Source organism: Bufo gargarizans, chromosome 5 (assembly GCF_014858855.1).
Source record: "Bufo gargarizans isolate SCDJY-AF-19 chromosome 5, ASM1485885v1, whole genome shotgun sequence".
NCBI lineage: Eukaryota > Metazoa > Chordata > Amphibia > Anura > Bufonidae > Bufo > Bufo gargarizans.
In genome coordinates, this window is record NC_058084.1 from 46794510 (window position 1) to 46811577 (window position 17068).

The 17068-nt window shown below is 43.5% G+C and overlaps 1 pseudogene; it reads right to left on the reverse strand.

Annotated features, from left to right (window-relative positions):
- LOC122939296 overlaps window positions 1-17068 on the reverse strand; it is a 359170-nt pseudogene that overhangs the window by 190509 nt on the left and 151593 nt on the right.

Genomic DNA, 17068 nt, shown 5'->3' on the forward strand with positions numbered 1-17068 from the left:
GTCTTATTGGGGGTCTTAATAACATTGGGGATCTTATTGGGGCTGTTAGCTGAGGTCTGATTAACATTGGGGGTCTGATTGGTGGTCTGACCCGAGGAATAATTAAAAATATTTTTTTTCTTATTTCTCTAAAACCTAGGTGCATCTTATGGGCTATTGCGTCTTATAAGGCGAAAAATACGGTACTTGCTTGCTCCTCCTCCCGATATCCCCTGCCCTTTGCATACTCTGCGTGCCGTGACGTCACACGGAGGCACTGCCAAGCTAGAGTGAGTCCTGGTCTCCTTCCTGAACTGCAGAGCGGTGCCTGCTTCCAGCCCTGAGCCCAGCTGCCCAGAGCACTGATCTTGAGCCTGCTAGAGTCTTCAGAACTGTAAGTATTTACTTGTTTACAAATTTACTTGTGTGAGTAATGGTGCTGGATGGTTGGAGAAGGGGGAGGTAGGGGTGGATAGAGGGGTTAGTAGTACAGTACTATCTGCACATTGTAAAAAAATAAGTAATCTGCAAAATACTATATATTTGTGTCAGAAGCTGTGCTTTTTTAATTTTTAGAATAATTATACAGCCATTTTATTTGATATTTTTCTGCTGATTCTTTTTTCCCCTCTATATTAAGGAACACTATAGTCACCAGAACCACAACAGCTAAACGTAGTAGTTCTGGTGTCTATAGCATGTCTCTGCAAGCTTTTTAATGTAAACACTGTCTTTAAAAATATGACAATGAGTTACATAAAACCAGCAAACATTTACTAATGTAGTGATTTAACTTTGGCCCCCTGGATCCCGCCTTCCCACACCCTAGCATTCAATCACGCCCTCCACCACTACATAATGTGCAGTTTGTGAGTGTATTACAGATCACCTCATCAATACGATGCACAGGAATGTGCAGTGTGTGAGCATATCGTAGCCAGCCCACTAATTTCCCATAGGGAAGCTTTGGGAGGCTATTGTTCATGCGTGGCACCATAGAGATGCTTTGAATCAATGAATTTCTATGGGGACTGTTTAGCGTGAATGCCAGTGTTGCATGTTGTGCAACACTAGACTAGGAAGCACCTCTAGTGGCCGTCTGATGAGTGGCCACTAGAGGTGGTCCTTGGCAGTAATGTAAATACTGCCTTTTTTTCTGAAAAAAAGGGCCATTCCTGTGCATTGTATTGATGAGGCCATCTGTAATACACTCACAAACTGCACATTCCGTTGTGGTGGAGGGCGTGATTGAATGCTAGGGTGTGGGAAGGCAGGATCCAGGGGGCCAAAGTTAAATCACTACATTAGTAAATGTTTGCTGGTTTTATGTAACTCATTGTCATATTTTGGCATTCAATAAATGTTACAGTTGGTTTCATAATGACAAAAAAACTAATGGCTGCATACCATTATATATACAAACAATAGAGCTACGAAATGGAGGTCATTCTAGATAAAAGTGGTACAATACCGACTATAAATGAGTATACACAAATAATGGAAGCTCTTAGTGCACATACGTGTCAGGCCCATCTACCAGGCGTCAAGGTGGCTTCCGCAGATGGGTCTCTATCACTAAAGAAACGGCCTCACTTTGGACTTATTTAAGCCTACAATATTCAAGGCAGTGTAGGAACCAGCTACAAACATACTCTGCTCAGTAGTCCCAGGTAGATAAGCAGAGTGTGTTTGTAGCTGGTTCCTACACTGCCCTGAATATTGTAGGCTTAAATAAGTCCAAAGTGAGGCAGTTTCTTTAGTGATAGGGACCCATCTGCGGAAGCCACCTCGACGCCTGGTAGATGGGCCCGACACGTACAGTACAGACCAAAAGTTTGGACACACCTTCTCATTCAAAGAGTTTTCTTTATTTTCAGGACTATGAAAATTGTAGATTCACACTGAAGGCATCAAAACTATGAATTAACACATGTGGAATTATATACATAACAAAAAAGTGTGAAACAACTGAAAATATGTCATATTCTAGGTTCTTCAAAGTAGCCACCTTTTGCTTTGATTACTAATTTGCACACTCTTGGCATTCTCTTGATGAGCTTCAAGAGGTAGTCACCTGAAATGGTCTTCCAACAGTCTTGAAGGAGTTCCCAGAGATGCTTAGCACTTGTTGGCCCTTTTGCCTTCACTCTGCGGTCCAGCTCACCCCAAACCATCTCGATTGGGTTCAGGTCCAGTGACTGTGGAGGCCAGGTCATCTGGCGCAGCACCCCATCACTCTCCTTCATGGTCAAATAGCCCTTACACAGCCTGGAGGTGTGTTTGGGGTCATTGTCCTGTTGAAAAATAAATGATGGTCCAACTAAACGCAAACCAGATGGAATAGCATGCCGCTGCAAGATGCTGTGGTAGCCATGATGGTTCAGTATGCCTTCAATTTTGAATAAATCCCCAACAGTGTCACCAGCAAAGCACCCCCACACCATCTCCTCCATGCTTCACGGTGGGAACCAGGCATGAAGAGTCCATCCGTTCACCTTTTCTGCGTCGCACAAAGACACGGTGGTTGGAACCAAAGATCTCAAATTTTGACTCATCAGGCCAAAGCACAGATTTCCACTGGTCTAATGTCCATTCCTTGTGTTCTTTAGCCCAAACAAGTCTCTTCTGCTTGTTGCCTGTCCTTAGCAGTGGTTTCCTAGCAGATATTCTACCATGAAGGCCTGATTCACACAGTCTCCTCTTAACAGTTGTTCTAGAGATATGTCTGCTGCTAGAACTCTGTGTGGCATTGACCTGGTCTCTAATCTGAGCTGCTGTTAACCTGCGATTTCTGAGGCTGGTGACTCGGATGAACTTATCCTCCTCAGCAGAGGTGACTCTTGGTCTTCCTTTCCTGGGGCGGTCTGCATGTGAGCCAGTTTCTTTGTAGCGCTTGATGGTTTTTGTGACTGCACTTGGGGACGCTTTCAAAGTTTTCCCAATTTTTCGGACTGACCTTCATTTCTTAAAGTAATAATGGCCACTCGTTTACTTAGCAGCTTTTTTCTTGCCATAATACAAATTCTAACAGTCTATTTAGTAGGACTATCAGCTGTGTATCCACCTGACTTCTCCACAACGCAACTGATGGTCCCAAACCCATTTATAAGGCAAGAAATCCCACTTATTAAACCTGACAGGGCACACCTGTGAAGTGAAAACCATTTCAGGTGACTACCTATTGAAGCTCATCAAAAGAATGCCAAGAGTGTGCAAAGCAGTAATCAATGAAGAATCCAGAATATGACATATTTTCAGTTGTTTCACACTTTTTTGTTCTGTATATAATTCCACATGTGTTAATTCATAGTTTTGATGCCTTCAGTGCGAATCTACAATTTTCATAGTCATAGAAAATATAGAAAACTCTTTGAATGAGAAGGTGTGTCCAAACATTTGGTCTGTACTGTATGTGCGCTAAGAGCTTCTATTATTCATGTATACTCATTTATAGTCGGTATTGTACCACTTTTATCTAGAATGACCCCCATTTCTTAGCTCTATTGTTTGTGTATATATAATGGTGTGCAGCCATTTTGTTTTTTTGTAATTATGTTTGCTTCATGGATATGCACCTGTGATTCTGAAGGTTTTAGTCAAAATTTTCTTACAGTTGGTTTCATATTAATAAATATGGAGAGTAAAACAACATTTTAAAGAGAAACGTGGTGCTTAGAAAATACGAGGAAAACGTTCCAAAGAACTTGAGTTAGCAGGAATGGATCCTATGCAAATTAAACTATCTTTTTCAGTGGTATGTTAAAAGTTCAAAAGTTAAGGCTGGTTCTTACATTTTATGTCACAGAAATGTATATTCACTCTTTGATAACAAGAATATATCTACTGTATATACTCGTCTATAAGTTGATCTCGTCTATAAGTCGAGTGCAGTTTTTTTTTACCAACAATTGTGAAAATATGCTATTACTCGTGGATAAGTCGAGGGTAAACTTGGGGCTATGAAATCCTATGATTTTTATTATTTTGTCAGATTTTACCTAGGCAAAGATCCTGGAACAATCAAACAGTTATGGTACCTACTTCTCTGCATCTCACACGCCCAGCTCCAAAGCTATTAGATGACCATGCCTGAATGCGGCAGGCACATTCAGTTAGCGTTATCTCGCCAGCTAGAGGTCCTGCTTGTGGCTCACTGCAGCCACCGCTGCAACAGTGACGTGGAAAGGGTACTGATAGGTGGCAGTCTTTTGCAATAGCTGCACTGTATTCTAAATCAGCCTGCTGTTGTCCGTGTGTCTACCCGGGTATCTGGGTCAACGTACAGCTAAGTACACTAGCACTACCTGTAACTCGATATTGCCCCGCATTCAATGTGAACAAAATTCTATCTAAACTAGCATGGACCCGTGGATCTGCGTTTTAAAATGAAGTTTACAACTAAAATTTCTTGAGTATATACGGTAGTCTGTTTGCATGTGCATGATGAAGTTTTGCGTTTGTTAAGATTCATGATGGATTATCAAGGAGTGTGCATACTTGAATTTCCATAGTGATCAGTTTTACTTTTTTTTCAAGATATATATTTACTTATTTGAAATCTCATAAAATCTTACATGTAAGGTAAGTATGAATTCTATATCCTTTGTTTCAATGACATTTTTTTATTCTTATTGTTACCATGCATGGATTTCCTGGGGTTCTTTGGTTACATCTAGAACTTTTTTGGGGAGATTTAAATAGGTTGACAAAAAAAATGTTTTTTAGGCTGGTGGTATACATCCAAGAATTCCTGTTGATGAGGTTTCTGCCGGCCCAAATGCTCCTTCAAGCATGCCAGTTGTGTCCGTCGAAGATGAGGTGAGCCCACAAGCAGAAGAACAGGTGATTGAGGAGGAGCTGGTGTCAGAATGCAGAAAGCAAGCGCAGATGAATGACCCAGATGTTTTTGAAGACCTTCCTGAATTAGGCCTCCTGCACACGACAGTATGGCTTTTTCAGTGTTTTGCGGTCCATTTTACATGGATCCGTTGTTCCGTTTTTTGTTTCCGTTGTGTTTCCGTTTCTGTTCCGTTTTTCCATATGGAATATACAGTAATTACATAACATTTTCAATAGATGGTTCCGCAAAAACGGAACGGATACGGAGGACATATGGATGCATTTATGTATGTGTTCTGTTTTTTTTGTGGACTCATTGACTTGAATGGAGCAACGGAACGTGATTTGCGGGCAATAATAGGACGTGTTCTATCTTTCAACGGAACGGAAAAACAGAAATGCGGAAACGGAATGCATATAAAGTACATTCAGTTATTTTTTTGCGGAACCATTGGAATGAATGGTTCCGTATACGGTCGTGTAAAAGATGCCTTAGAATGTATCACACCTGAAGACATGTCAGAAAAGTGTTTAAAATATATTTCTGATGAATGATTTATGTCTTCCTCCTGCATGTTCCATAACAGAAAAAAATTATTTTGTTGAAAAACACCCTTTTCAGCCAACCAGGACTGAATGCACAGATATTCCTTTTCAAGAAGCAGACTTTTATTACCGCAAAAAGTCCAATGGGGATCGTATTAAGCGTTCATGGCTGAGTTGTAAGATAAAGGATCGAAAGTTAGAAGCATTTTTTTGCAGCATATGCATAGCCTTTTCTAATTCCTCTTCCTCATTCACTACTGGTTGTTCTAATTTTTGACATTGCTATCAGGCAGCAAATAAGCACGAATCTTCAAAAAGTCATTGTGATGCTGTTAGTGCTTATTTTACCATGAAAACGAATAGAAGCATTGACACATTAATAAATCAGGCTCAAGTCTCCAGAAGAAAGGAGATGCTACAAAATATTGAGGTATTAAATTGTATATTTAATATTGTAAAACTTCTCGTAAAACAGGGATTGCCGTTTCATGCCCATGGCACTAATGAATCGCTGTAAAATGTAAATATCATTAAAATAAACCATGGGAACTTTCTGGAAATTGTCCTACTTCTATCACAGTATGATATTCCTCTTAAAAATCACCTTGATAAATGTGTTCAGGACAGTGAAAAAATGAAACAGTGATTGAAAGACAGAAAAACATCAGGAAAACATTCAACTGGACGTGGATATCTTGTGACATTTTTGTCCAATAATACAATAAAGAAAGTATTTGCAGCAATAGTTCGAAGCATGAAAACTTCATTGTGTCTGAAATCGGAAAGAAACCATTCAGTATACAGGTTGACTCCACACAAGATGTTGGAATTGTAGATTAAGCAACAGTACTTTCAAGATATGTGCAAGATGATGCCATTAAAGAACGGCTTGTGGCGATTCTCCCCGTTAAAGATGCTACAGGAAAAGGATTTCACAAACTTCTAATGTCCTGCTTTGATGTACTTGTATTAGATTTCCAAAAAATTGCCGGTGAATCATTTGATGGTGCAGCAAGTATGAGGAGTGCATATGTGGGACTACGTACACAGATTGCGAAGGTAGTGCCAGATGCGGTTTATATTTTGTGCTATAGTCATATCCTTAACCTGTGTGTCTCAGATTGCTGTCAAGTATTGGAAGCAAAAATAATTTGGGGTCTCCTAAATTGCTTGGCAACCTTTATTGGAGACTCCCACAAAAGAATGAATATCTGGAAAGACCAACTGGATAGAAGACATGGACAGGAAAAACTTTTAAGGTTGCAAAAAATTGAAGAGACAAGATGGTGGGCAAAAAAAAAGGCCCTTAACTGGATTTTGGGTGGAAAACATTCTCTTTACTTAGACAGCCTTGAAGTTTTATATGTAATTTCCCAGAGTAACTTGTTTGAATCGAAAACAACTTCTGAGGCCTCGTCCCTTTTTCACAATCTTTGTCAGTTTAGGATTATCCTTACAGCAAACATATTTTTACAGGTTTTTGATGTTATAGGGCCAGTTTCAAAATATCTACAAACCAGTGGCCTTGACTTCAAGGTAGCATGGCAAATGGTTGAACGTGCAGTTGAGCAACTGAAAAAAATTGATTTCAACAATCTTAAACAAAAGACTGAACACTTTGCAATAAAAACAAATGAGTTGATGGATGAAAGTGATGCTGTCAACTCGTTGGAAGTCGAGACTATGCTTCCAGTTCGAAGAGTGGCAAGAAAAAAAACGCATGGATGGAGAATCTTCACATGATGAACAACCTGAAGATGAAATGCAATGTTTTCAAGCTAGTGTGCTCAGACCAAATCATACAAAGCATGACACAGATTTTCAGAAAATAAGCAATTGGTCATTGATTCCCATTACTTGGATCATCGCACTTTTCAGAAAATTAGGACAGATCCGAAAGTGCTAGATGGAGGGGCACTAGAGAGAATTTCTAAGTTAACCAAAGTAAATGAATGTTCTCTCAAAACTGAATTAAGTTTTGCTAACTTATTTCCAAGTCTTACAGGATGTATTTCTGAAGATGAGACACAGAAAGTGGAAATAATTCTTGATGATGAGGAGGAGGAGATTAATGACTGGATTCCACCTACTGACAAACTAGGTGAGGTACAAAAGGAATCAAAGGGCGGTTCTTGCAAGCAGTGCTTTCTTTGCTGTCACAGGTTGTTGTTAAAATACAACCTTTATTCTGCAGCTTATGAAAATCTTTCTATCACCTATAAGTACCTGTTGGCTAAAACTCATCAAGACCCGACTGCAAGCCACAATGGGACAACAACTGCTTGATGCTCTAATGCTCATGTCAGTGGAGAGAGATCTTCTGCAACAGGTCCAGTTTCCAGATGTATTGGAAATTATTTGTCAAAGTTCTTCCTTGATAAGGTCTTTGCTAACCGTTTGATCAAATATTTAGTTTAAACATTTTATATAAATATTTTATTTCTCTGGCTTCTTTATTTTTTGAAAAAGTGTACTGTGTCCATACATTGTTCATTTGTTGAAACTGTAGATTTTATTTTTGTTAAACATATTTTTTTGCTATTACCATTAAATTATGTTAAACCACATTGCATCATATTTGTCTTGCTTCATAACATCAATATCCGTTATAAAACATTGAAAAGGTGGGCGTGGATGGTGAGCTGATTCGGTGGTGCAATGGGCCACTTGACTGGATTTGTCCCCCAGGACTAAAGATGCCAGCCAGGGGTGTTGCTAGGGTCTCAAAAGATCTGGGGAACCACCCCCAATAAATATATGTTGCCCCCCCGCACTTTGCTGTACTTGCTATACAGCAGCACTTATCTGTCACATCCAGGGCCTCCAGGTGACGTCTCCTCTCTGTCATCTTCTCTGTAGATCTTCTCTCTCAATATCTTCTCCACTCGGTCTGGACAACTTCTCTCAGTCGCCTCGTCTCTGCAGAGTGTGACACACAGACATCTTAGCTTCCTCACATTCTATCATTATCCCCACAGTGTTATCCTGCTGCTTGCTGTGCCCCCCCCCCCCCCCCCCCCCCGGGGTATAGCTATAGGGGGTGCAGAGGTAGCAGTCGCTACCGGGCCCAGGAGCATGAAGGGGCCCAAAGACACTTGTGCTGCATTTGAAGACACACAAAGCACTGAGGGAAGGGGGGCTCAAGCTGAACTCTTGCACTAGGGCCCATGAGCCTTTAGTTACGCCCCTGCCCCCCCAATACCCCCAAATACTATCCTGAAGAAACATTACTGCCCCCCATAGTAATAGTGCTCCTCATAGTCCCACCAATAGTAATTCCCTTCTAGAATGCCCTCATTAGTAACACTGCCCCAACCGTTATAATGCTCCTCAACAATGCCCCCATTATTAGAAGAGCCCTCCCATAATAATAATACCCTCACAGAGTCCCCAGTAGAAATAAGGCCCCCTATTGTTCCCCCAGTGGTAATAAAGCTCTCTACAGACCCTTCAGTAGTAATAAGGCCCCCATAGTGCGCTTAGTAGAAATAAGATGGATCTATAAGTCCATCCTATAGAGCCCCCAGTAGTAATAAGACCGCCTATAATGTCCCCTGGATCTGCAGTGCCCCCTGCAGTTATAATCCTCCCTCCACCATACAGTCCCATGTAAATAACATCACCTCCTCCCCAGCCGCCTCCAACGCACAATCCCATGTAAACATCACCCCCTAAGGCTACTTTCACACTTGCGTTCGTGCGGATCTGTCCTGTACTTGTACAGGACGGATCCGCACCGATATAATACAAATGAATGCATCCGTTCAGGACCGATTTGTATTAGATTTGAATTTCTAAGTCCCAATACGGATCCGTCCTGACTTACATTGAAAGTCAATGGAGGACGGATCAGTTTAAAATTGCACCATTTTGTGTCAATGCAAAGGGATCCGTCCCTATTGACTTACATTGTAAGTCAGGACGAATCCGTTTGACTCCGCAAGGCCATGCGGACACAAAAACGCTGCGTGCAGCATTTTGGGGTCTGCCTCCAAAATGGAACGGGGGGCCGTACGGAGCCAAACGAATGCATTCTGAATAGGTCAGCATCCATTCAGAATGCATTGGGGTTAAACTGATGCATTTGGGGCTGCTTGTGAGAGCCTTGAAACGCAACCCAAACGCAAGTGTGAGCGTAGCCTAAACATTAAGTCCCATGTACATAAACATCCCATGTAAATAACATCACTCCCTCCCCCAGCCACCTCTAGCACACAGTTCCATGTTAATAACATCCCTCCCTTCAGCCCTAACATACATCCCAGTTAAATAACTACAACTCCCAGCATTGCTCTGCCTCTCCCTTCACTTACCTCTCCTCAGGTACAGACATCACCATTAGGCTCCTTCTCCTCTTCACTCCGGTCCAATCCTACACTGGTCACATGGTGACATCATCCACGTCATCCTATCACAGCCTGTTTTGCTGATCACATGACCTGTGATGTCACCAGATGTCCTTCATCTCTTCCCAGTGTATTAGATTTAATTGAACTGCCGTTTTGTGTACTGCAATACAGTTGTATCTGGCAGGCAGGCAGTACATTCGGGGCATGGGACAAAACATCCGGGGCTCAGGCCTCGAATGTTTTAACCTAGCGACGCCCCTGCTGCCAGCCCTCCCCTGGGGTCCTATATACTGCCAAAATATGGGGGGCCCTATGGAGAATAGGGGGAAGCACTATGGGGGCCCTATATACTGCCACAATATAGGGGGCACTATGTAAAAGAGGGGGAAGCACTATGGGGGCCCTATATACTGGAAAAATATGGGGGGCACTATGGAGAATAGGGGCAAACACTATGGGGGCCCTATATACTGCCAAAATATAGGGGGCACTATGGAAAATTGGGGAAGCACTATGGGGGCCCTATATACTGGCAAAATATGGGGGGGCACTATGGAGAAGAGGGGAAGCACTATGAGGGCCCTATATACTGCCAAAATATGGGGGGCACTATGGAGAAGAGGGGAAGCACTATGGGGGCCCTGAATACTGGCACATTATAGGGGGCACTATGGGGGCCCTATATACTGGCACATTATAGGGGGCACTATGGGGGCCCTATATACTGCCACATTATGGGGCACTATGGAGAAGAGGGGAAGAAGCACTATGGGGCATTTACTGGGGGCCCTATGTACTAAAACGTATTATTGGGGGGCTCTATGGATAAGTGGGGGGGGGGAGGAGCACTATAGGGGCATCTACTTGGGGCCCTATATACTGACACTTATTATGGCGGGCTCTATGGAGAAGTGGGGGGTAAAGGAGCACTATGGGGGCATTTCCTGGGGGCCCTATTTACTGGCACTCATTATGGGGGGTCACTATGGAGAAGTGGGAGACAAGAGCACTATTGAGGCATTATATAGGGGCATTTAATACTGGCACCTATTTTGGTGCCACTATGGCGAAGGGGGGAGAGGAGCATAATAGGGGCATCTATGTGGGGCAGTCTATAGGTACATTTTATACAGACACATTATAGCGGACACTATGGGGACGAGGGAGGAGCACTACGGGGCATTTTCTGTGGGCACTATATAGGAGTATTTTATACTGGCACAAATTATTGGGGCACTATGGGCACCTAGGCTCAACTGGGGCACTAAGTGTTTTTTCTAGTGGCACACAGTACAGGTCATTGGAACACGAGAGCATTCTGGGGACATTGGCTCTACTGGGGGCACTAAGAGGAGGTATTTATTTTTTTACTGCCACACAACGGTACTGGCGCACATTATAAGGGGGGCGTTTTTCTACTGTCACACATTATACAGAGAATTATTACTACCAGGGGCATTATGGTGGGCTTTATTACAACTGGGGGACTATGGGAGCATTATTACCGTACTTCTGGGACACAATTACTGTTGGGGGCACTGTAGGAGCACTATTACTACTAAGTGCACTCTGGCACAGAATTATTACTATTGTTGAGATTTTGGGGAGCACTATTACTGTGGGGGCACCCTTGCACAGTATTAGCTTAGCACAGTTATTTTAGGGGGACATTATGGTTACACTATTAGTGTCAGGGACAATATTTGATGGGTGCAGTTCTATTTTTTTTTAAAGCATTGTTTTCCAATTATTATTTAAGGAGCACTATCTGTGTGTAACTAGTATTTTGAGGGGGTTAATCTGTTTCTGCAGTATAGTTTGGGGGTGCATGATGGGATGTTGAGAAGGTGGGAGGATGATGGAAAAATAGGAAACTAAGATGTCTGTCAAACTCTGCAGAGAGAAGAGATGGCTGAAAGAAATCATCATGGTCTGGTCTGAATGGAGAAAATTAAGAAAGAGAACATCTACATCAAAGGAGACATCACTGGATGTAAGAGGTATGTGGCGCTGTATTAGGCTACTTTCACAACTGCGTTAGTGATTCTGGCAGGCTGTTCCAGCAGAGAACAGCCTGCCGGCATTCACTGGATCCAGCACTACTGGATGCAGACTGAATGCCCGCCGCCCCCAACACACTCCATGTGCTGCAATACAGAGACCTAGACACTCCATGTGCTGCAATACAGAGACCTAGACACTCCATGTGCTGCAATACAGAGACCTAGACACTCCACGTGCTGCAGTACAGAGACCTAGACACTCCACCCTCTGCTGCAATACAGAGACCTAGACACTCCACCCTCTGCTGCAATACAGAGACCTAGACACTCCACCCTCTGCTGCAATACAGAGAACTAGACACTCCACCCTCTGCTGCAATACAGAGACCTAGACACTCCACCCTCTGCTGCAATACAGAGACCTAGACACTCCACCCTCTGCTGCAATACAGAGACCTAGACACTCCACCCTCTGCTGCAATACAGAGACCTAGACACTCCACCCTCTGCTGCAATACAGAGACCTAGACACTCCACCCTCTGCTGCAATACAGAGACCTAGACACTCCACCCTCTGCTGCAATACAGAGACCTAGACACTCCACCCTCTGCTGCAATACAGAGACCTAGACACTCCACCCTCTGCTGCAATACAGAGAACTAGACACTCCACCCTCTGCTGCAATACAGAGACCTAGACACTCCACCCTCTGCTGCAATACAGAGACCTAGACACTCCACCCTCTGCTGCAATACAGAGACCTAGACACTCCACCCTCTGCTGCAATACAGAGAACTAGACACTCCACCCTCTGCTGCAATACAGAGACCTAGACACTCCACCCTCTGCTGCAATACAGAGACCTAGACACTCCACCCTCTGCTGCAATACAGAGACCTAGACACTCCACCCTCTGCTGCAATACAGAGACCTAGACACTCAACCCTCTGCTGCAATACAGAGACCTAGACACTCCACCCTCTGCTGCAATACAGAGACCTAGACACTCCACCCTCTGCTGCAATACAGAGACCTAGACACTCCACCCTCTGCTGCAATACAGAGACCTAGACACTCCACCCTCTGCTGCAATACAGAGACCTAGACACTCCACCCTCTGCTGCAGTACGGAGACCTAGACACTCCACCCTCTGCTGCAATACAGAGACCTAGACACTCCACCCTCTGCTGCAATACAGAGACCTAGACACTCCACCCTCTGCTGCAGTACGGAGAACTAGACACTCCACCCTCTGCTGCAATACAGAGAACTAGACACTCCACCCTCTGCTGCAATACAGAGACCTAGACACTCCACCCTCTGCTGCAATACAGAGACCTAGACACTCCACCCTCTGCTGCAGTACGGAGACCTAGACACTCCACCCTCTGCAGGACGGAGGCCTAGACACTCCACACGCTGCTGTACAGTGCCAGCATATGGCATCATATTAATATGTAATATGGAATCTGATTCAACATGACACAGTTCATATAGAATATGACAGAAGATACCTGTATGAGCCTGCATACACTTCTGTGGGTGCTTCAAAGCTGTAATGTGGTACTGTGGCTATGGCTGTGGGGAAAAAAAAGCTGGAGAGTCATAGCTCTGAATCAGGACAGAGCTCTAACCCTTGTAAAGATATCTTATGAAATAAATATTGATGACATATTCTCAGGATAGGATCGTTATCTGATCGGTCGGGGTCCGAGAGGGTCTGTGTCGGCACCCGGCATACTCGGGAAAGTGCATGGGCCCACTGTTCCTGGGGGAGGCCACTGCATCTCCTCACTCCAGGGGCGTCGCAAGGTCAAACATTTGGGGCCGCCATCAGGGTAGTACTGGCAGTACTGTCGTCAGGGGATGACTGGCTGGGCTGGGGGCTATGTTCATGCCTGTGCTCATTGGTAATGGGGCCCAGAACTGTGATTGTTCTTCATGCGTCAGAGCTCTCACCAAAGCAGTATCAATTGTGGTCGGTCCGGCATCTATCAGGCTCTAGCACTGCCCTAGTAGTACTCTCTAATCACTAATGAAGTGGTTGGGCGGAGTATCACTAACATCTGTCAGGTTCCGCTCACCCACGTCATTAGTGAATACTACTAGTAGGGCAGCACTGGGGCCTGACAGATGCCGGAATGAGCGGATGTGACGGTGCTGTGGTGAGCGCTTTGACAGGGGCCCGGCATGAAGTACAAAGACAGTTCTTGCCCTGTTACCAGTGAGTGCAGATGGGGGGGCATCACTGTGGGCATTACAGCGAGATTACTGGGGGCAGTGGGGGTTCATAAGGCAAATTGCCTTTCTGCAGCTCAGTCCCATTCAAGTGGTACTGTACTATACTAGGTACTATACTAGGTACTATGACTGCAGCCCCTGTCCGAACAGTGCAGCCCCTTCAAATAACTAAACAATGGTGGTTCAGGGAGTCGGACCCCAACGGATCTGGTATTGATGATCTATCTTTAGGATTGGTGATCAATATTTAATTCCAAGAAAACCCCTATAATCAGCACAGACAGTAGCGTACCTGCAACAGAGGCAGACCACATGACAACTATGGGGCCCAGGGGGAGGAGGAGCCCCTCAAAGAACTTGTTCTTTTCTTACCCATGTTAAAACATTGCATTTTTATTTAACCACCACAAGGGGGCGCTCAATGCAGAGATTATTACAGCTTCCATTGTAGTTATATTACTTCCTATTCACTGAGCTCCCCCTAGTGGTGGCTACAGGCAGACAGCTTTGTAATAATATGGAGAAATTATGTGGATCCAGATAAACATCCATATCAACAAGGATTAGATTTATCAAAACTGATGTACAGGAAAACTGGTTTAGCTGCCCATAGCCACCAGATTCCACCTTTCATTTATTAGAGCTCCTTTAGAAAATGAAAAGAGGAATCTGATTGGTTGCTATGGGCATCGGAATCAGTTTTCCTTTACATCAGCTTGATAAATCTCCCCCATAGTTTTCTCTAGTTCCTCACTTGACAGAAATCAGAAGGACACGTTAGCGTTCACACCTTTACGTTTCACAATAAAGGGTCCTGTTAATTTTTTTTTTTCAGCCGTACGTTTTATATAATTTCCCTTATGATACTCACTGTACAGAAAATCTGCACAACCCATTACCTACCTCTGCAAATCCAGCAGTGAAAAGTGGAATATTGTATCCACAATTATATGTGGTTACAGCAATGCTATACTGTCTCTGAGCGGCGCCATCTCTTTCGGTCACACTGACGTCGCTTATAAAGACTCCATTCTCTGATATTGCCGGTCTCCTCCTATAAACTGCAATATATGAAATGAACAGATACAGTCATAACTGGAGGGTACAACAACTGTTCCATAAATGTCATGATTATTAATAGCAATGCAAACAGTGAAGGGCCCTAAATATTACAGAGCAGGCTGGTACTATCATCATAAATGGTTAACATGATAGGGGTAGTCTGGATTGTACAATGCCTTCAAGGGCCACAACCACAGACTCACAATAGTCATGGAATACATAACTGCTCGTTCATTTGAATGGGCACTATGTAATACCGCATTTCCCCAGTAGGGGCTGTTGCTACTTCTGATGATCAACAGGATGGTGATCAGTTGATCATGGGATGGCTTCGCTAAAAAAACCAAAGTAAAAAAAAAAAAAAAGGGTTGTCTTATTGAGACAAACTTTTATGCCCACTGTTCCATGTGCTGCTGAGAACATTGTGGAAACCCTTAACTGAGTAGAGCAACCTGTACAAAATGTGAAGAGCGTTGTCTGATGTTGGGGTCCGCCCTGTGGTTGCATCGTACAAGATAACGTGTACACCCCATGCCTGGATGCTTATGTTGAAGTCAGCCAGAGAAATGCAGTGTAAGGTTTAAAGAAACACCTTGGCCTATTACCCACCTCTGCAGCCATGGAACCTATCAGAACTGTGGAAAGGGCATTTGTGCAATATCTGCTGGTCCATGCATGCTGAGAAGCGTAACTGATGTATTTGAACTTGATTCTTCAGTAAAGAACTGTTCTACTGCAGAACTGCCTCATTATTATTTCCTGCATTGTTACAATGCGCAGACATCCTCCGCTGCCAAGGGTCCCTGCCTTGCATCTCACAGAAACCCTCAACATCAAGGGAACCTCAACCAACATCAGGCAGGAGTATCCCAAAGGGAAGAAGAGGTATGCCCTTCCCATCACTGCACACTGGCCCAGGGAACATCCAAACTGTGAGTATAAATACTCCCATCCTCCGCACACATGCCCCTGTGGCCTAGTAGAATGCATGTTAGTAGCTCTTGACTCTGGCCCCAGCATGGAACAAACCCTGTAAATAATGATCCTCCTGTATTTCCCTCTGAAGCAGCTAAATAAAAGTAGGAATTTGACCATTTTTACTTCTAGAGCGACTTACCGTTCAAGTCATTTGTAGGCAGGGTCTGCCCAATGTATAGGACGTCTATATAATAATCTTGATCTGACCACAGGTAGATTTGGTACACTTTGACATTTTTGCCGTTGTATTTGGTTTTAACAAGATCCAACATATCTATACAGGTGTAAGTCCAGCTGAAAAACAAGAGATGATAAATTGTATATCAGAACATATAATATATTCACATTTCTACGATAATCTTCCCAAGACTAAAGTCAAGTGTAATTGCCTAGGCTACTTTCACCTCTCCGTTGGAAGCTCCGTGCGGCGCTTTCCATCACAGAATACGTTAAAAATAGTGGAGAGAAAAGTCCTGGATTCTGGACATTTTTCCCCTCTTCAAAAAACGTCCTCCTGAATGGAAACGGATTCAATGGGATCTGTTAGGCTCACTTTGCTTCAGTTATGTGCCGAATCCAACAGTTCTGTTATTTTCGTTCTTCTGCTCCTATAACAGAGCTGAAGAACAGTGCAGATGTGAAAGTAGCTTTAGATATAATAATGTCTCAGGCTGCCAAATGCACAGAGCTCATACTAGTGCTTCTTTCTCTTCAAATAGCTGATCAGCGGGGGTCCCAGGTATCGGCCCCCGCCAATCTGATATTGATGACATATCCTGAGGATAGGTCATAAATAGTAAAAAGTGGACAGTCTCTTTAAATGCCATGACACCCCGGCTTAAATCACTCTCAAACAACCTTTCTTAGCAGTATTTTTTTAATTTATTTTAGCTTCAGAAACAAACCAAAGTTGAATCGTACCTGGTCTCCTGAGCAAAGCTGTAGCTGAAACTCTCATATACGTATTTGACAGATCCTGGACTGCTGATATCTTCATATTGAAAAAATAGGTCAATTGCATTTGAAAGATATCCTTTATAGGCAAAGCAAAGCTAAAAACAACGCAGAA